This window comes from Hyla sarda, chromosome 8 (genome assembly GCF_029499605.1).
Source record: "Hyla sarda isolate aHylSar1 chromosome 8, aHylSar1.hap1, whole genome shotgun sequence".
NCBI lineage: Eukaryota > Metazoa > Chordata > Amphibia > Anura > Hylidae > Hyla > Hyla sarda.
This window is the reverse complement of record NC_079196.1, coordinates 19,296,375-19,301,500: the sequence shown is the minus strand read 5'-3', so window position 1 is coordinate 19,301,500 and position 5,126 is coordinate 19,296,375.

Sequence of the window (5,126 nt, the reverse complement as noted above, 5' to 3'; positions counted from 1 at the left end):
CCCAGATGTGCTCAATCGGATTCAGGGGAACGTGCGGCCAGTCCATAGCATCAATGCCTTCCTCCTGCAGGAACTGCTGACACACTCCAGCCACATGAGGTCTAGCATTGTCTTGTATTAGGAGGAACCCAGGGCCAACCGCACCAGCATATGGTCTCACAAGGGGTCTGAGGATCTCATCTCGGTACCTAATAGTTAGGCTACCTCTGTCAAGCACATGGAGGGCTGTGCTGCACCCCAAAGAAATGCCACCCCACACCATTACTGACCCACTGCCAAACCGGTCATGCTGGAGAATGTTGCAGGCAGCAGAACGTTCTCCACGGCGTCTCCAGACTCTGTCATGTCTTTCACGTGCTCAGTGTGAACCTGCTTTAATCTGTGAAGAGCACAGGGCGCCAGTGGAGAATTTGCCATTCTTAGTTTTCACTAGCAAATGCCAAATGTCCTGCACGGTGTTGGGCTGTAAGCACAATCCTCACCTTTGGACGTCGGGCCCTCATACCTCCCTCATGGAGTCTGTTTCTGACCGTTTGAGTTAGGGCTGGGCGGTATACCGGTTCATACCGAATACCGAAATTTTTGTGCTGCACGATATGAATTTTAACCCATACCGCAATACCGGTTTGGCCCCTCCCCTCAGGAATGAATTATCAGCCCAGCGCTGCGCTGTTCCCATCGGAGAACTAATCATATGTGGCCCGCAAGCGCTGTTATGCCTCCCCCCAATTATCAGCCCAGCCTTGCTACTCACATGTGTCACCTGCAAGCGCTGCCCTCCTGGTCCTCCTGTTTGTTGCGGCCACCGGCACTGACACACTATACCAGTGGTCTTCAACCTCCAGATGTTGCAAAACTACAACTCCCAGCATGCCCGGACAGCCAACGACATGCTGGGAGTTGTAGTTTTGCAACATCTGGAGGTCCGCAGATTGCAAACCATTGCTCTATACTGTATCCCTATGCCCGGGCTGCAAAAGGTAAACAAAATAAACTTTAAAGGAAAACTGTCAGATATTTTCTCCTGCACTATACACAGGTACTGATTGATAGTGCTGGAGACGCTGATTAAAACGAGCCCTACCTTGCCCGGATCCACCCGGCCATTCTCCCGCAATTGTAGTTATATTATCTGTTGAAATCTTGCTGTAACAGGCACGGGCGGGGCTTCTGTGCTTAACTGGCACTGACATCAGCGCCGCTTATGAATATTCATCCCCGCCTAGTTCTCCCTCTCTTCGCCGCTCCTAACTGGGGGGAGGGGATATGAATATTCATAAGTGGCGCTGACGTCAGTGCCAGTTAAGCACAGAAGCCCCGCCCGTGCCACTTACAGAATATTTCAGCAGATAATAAAACTACAATTGCAGGAGAACGGTCGGGTGTATCCGACCAAGGTAGGGCTCGTTTTAATCAGCGTCTCTCACACTATCTATCAGTACCTGTGGATAGTGTGGGAGAAAATATCTGACAGTTTTCCTTCCCCGTCTGTCTGGACTTGCTTCCCAGGGAATGGAACGTCGGACAGCCGTCAGCCTATCACTGGCCGCAGCGATGTTCCGCCTCGGCCGGTGATAGGCTGAGCGCACTGTCATGTAAGAAGCCGGCCAGAGCTCCTTACATGACAGTGCGCTCAGCCTATCATTGGCCGAGGCGGAACTTCCCTGCGGCCGGTGATAGGCTGATGGCTGTCTGACGTTCCCGTTCCCAGCGTAAGGCCGACATAGGAACATGCGTGAGTGTTACGCCTAGCGCTCCGGGTCCCCGCTCCTTCCCGGAGCGCTCACGGCGTCTCTCTCCCTGCAGCGCCCCGGTCAGTCCCGCTGACCGGGAGCGCTGCACTGTCTTGGCCGTCGGGGATGCGATTCGCACAGCGGGACGCGCCCGCTCGCGAATCGCGTCCCAGGTCACTTACCCGTCCCGGTCCCCTGCTGTCATGTGCTGGCGCGCGCGGCTCTGCTCTCTAGGCTCTGCTCACTGCCCCTGCACTCCCTGGCCGGATCTTGTTGCCATTGTGCCAGTGAAAGCGTTTCCTTGTGTGTTCCTAGCCTGTGTTCCAGACCTCCTGCCGTTGCCCCTGACTACGATCCTTGCTGCCTGCCCCGACCTTCTGCTACGTCCGACCTTGCTCTTGTCTACTCCCTTGTACCGCGCCTATCTTCAGCAGTCAGAGAGGTTGAGCCGTTGCTAGTGGATACGACCTGGTTACTACCGCCACTGCAAGACCATCCCGCTTTGCGGCGGGCTCTGGTGAATACCAGTAGTAACTTAGAACCGGTCCACTAGCACGGTCCACGCCAATCCCTCTCTGGCACAGAGGATCCACCTCCTGCCAGCCGAATCGTGACAGTAGATCCGGCCATGGATCCCGCTGAGGTGCCGCTGCCAAGTCTCGCTGACCTTACCACGGTGGTCGCTCAGCAATCGCAGCAAATTGCCCAACAAGGACAGCAGCTGTCGCAGTTGACCGCCACGTTACAGCAACTTCTGCCTCTGCTACAGCAGCAACCATCTCCTCCGCCACCTCCTGCACCTCCTCCGCAGCGAGTGGCCGCTCCTAGCCTCCGCTTGTCCCTGCCGGACAAATTTGATGGGGACTCCAGACTCTGCCGTGGATTTTTGTCTCAGTGTTCCCTGCATATGGAGATGTTGTCGGACTTGTTTCCTACAGAACGGTCTAAGGTGGTGTTCGTAGTAAGCCTTCTTTCAGAAAAGGCCTTGTCTTGGGCCACACCGCTCTGGGACCGCAATGATCCTGCCACAGCCACAGTCCAGTCCTTCTTCGCTGAAGTCCGTAGTGTCTTCGAGGAGCCAGCCCGAGCTTCTTCTGCCGAGACTGCCCTGCTGAACCTGGTCCAGGGTAATTCTTCAGTGGGCGAGTACGCCATCCAATTTCGTACTCTTGCTTCCAAATTATCATGGAATAACGAGGCTCTCTGCGCGACCTTTAAAAAAGGCCTATCCAGTCGCATCAAGGATGTGCTGGCCGCACGAGAGATTCCTGCCAACCTGCAAGAACTTATCCATTTGGCCACCCGCATTGACATGCGTTTTTCTGAGAGACATCAGGAGCTCCGCCAGGAAAAAGACTTAGATCTCTGGGCACCTCTCCCACAGCATCCTTTGCAGTCTACGCCTGGGCCTCCCGCCGAGGAGGCCATGCAAGTGGGTCGGTCTCGCCTGACCCAGGAAGAGAGGAATCGCCGTAGGGAAGAAAATCTCTGTCTGTACTGTGCCAGTACCGAGCATTTCTTGGTGGATTGCCCTATCCGTCCTCCACGTCTGGGAAACGCACGTACGCACCCAGCTCACGTGGGTGTGGCGTCTCTTGGTTCGAAGTCTGCTTCTCCACGTCTCACGGTGCCCGTGCGGATTTCTCCTTCAGCCAACTCCTCCCTCTCAGCCGTGGCCTGCTTGGACTCTGGTGCCTCTGGGAATTTTATTTTGAAGTCTTTTGTGAATAAATTCCGCATCCCGGTGACCCGTCTCGTCAAGCCGCTCTACATTTCCGCGGTCAACGGAGTCAGATTGGATTGCACCGTGCGTTACCGCACAGAACCCCTCCTGATGTGTATTGGACCCCACCACGAAAGGATTGAGTTATTCGTCCTTCCCAACTGTACCTCTGAGGTCCTCCTCGGTCTGCCATGGCTCCGGCTTCATTCTCCCACCCTTGATTGGACCACCGGGGAGATCAAGAACTGGGACTCTGCCTGCCATAGGAAGTGCCTCTCCCCCCCTCCCAGTCCCGTCAGGCAAGCCTCAGTGCCTCCTCATGGCCCTCGTCCTGGTGTCACACTGCCCCGTGCCAAGTCTCGCCCTCTGCCCTCCCTCCCCATTCCTACTCCTGCTGTTCTGCCTGCCGTTGAGGAAACCCTCCATTCTTTCCCGGTGTCCTCATCCCAGGGGAGGCAGTTACCGGACAAAGAAAAGGGGGAGACCTAAGGGGGGGGGTACTGTTAAGCCTAGCGCTCCGGGTCCCCGCTCCTCCCCGGAGCGCTCACGGCGTCTCTCTCCCTGCAGCGCCCCGGTCAGTCCCGCTGACCGGGAGCGCTGCACTGTCTTGGCCGTCGGGGATGCGATTCGCACAGCGGGACGCGCCCGCTCGCGAATCGCGTCCCAGGTCACTTACCCGTCCCGGTCCCCTGCTGCCATGTGCTGGCGCGCGTGGCTCCGCTCTCTAGGGCGCGCGCGCGCCAGCTCTCTGAGACTTAAAGGGCCAGTGCACCAATGATTGGTGCCTGGCCCAATTAGCTTAATTGGCTTTCACCTGCTCCCAGACTATATCTGCTCACTGCCCCTGCACTCCCTGGCCGGATCTTGTTGCCATTGTGCCAGTGAAAGCGTTTCCTTGTGTGTTCCTAGCCTGTGTTCCAGACCTCCTGCCGTTGCCCCTGACTACGATCCTTGCTGCCTGCCCCGACCTTCTGCTACGTCCGACCTTGCTCTTGTCTACTCCCTTGTACCGCGCCTATCTTCAGCAGTCAGAGAGGTTGAGCCGTTGCTAGTGGATACGACCTGGTTACTACCGCCGCTGCAAGACCATCCCGCTTTGCGGTGGGCTCTGGTGATACCAGAATACCAGTAGTAACTTAGAACCGAATACCAGTAGTAACTTAGAACCGGTCCACTAGCACGGTCCACGCCAATCCCTCTCTGGCACAGAGGATCCACCTCCTGCCAGCCGAATCGTGACAGTGAGTTTATTTTGCAGCCTGGGCATAGGGATACCGCACAGTATAGAGTGTCAGCGCCGGTGGCCGCAACAAACAGGTGGACCAGGAGGCAGCGCAGTGCAGGGGACAGTGCAGCTCTTGGCTAATAATTAATTTTGAGGGGGGGGGAATACCGTTATATACCGTAGAACCGCCATAAGTTACAAAAATACCGCAATACACATATTTGGCGATACCGCCCAGCCCTAGTTTGAGTGGACACATGCACATTTGTGGCCTGCTGGAGGTCATTTTGCAGGGCTCTGGCAGTGCTCCTCCTGCTCCTCCTTGCACAAAGGCAGAGGTAGCGGTCCTGCTGTTGGGTTGTTGTCCTCCTACGGCCTCCTCCATGTCTCCTAATGTACTGGCCTGTCTCCTGGTAGCGCCTCCATGCTCTGGACACTACGCTGA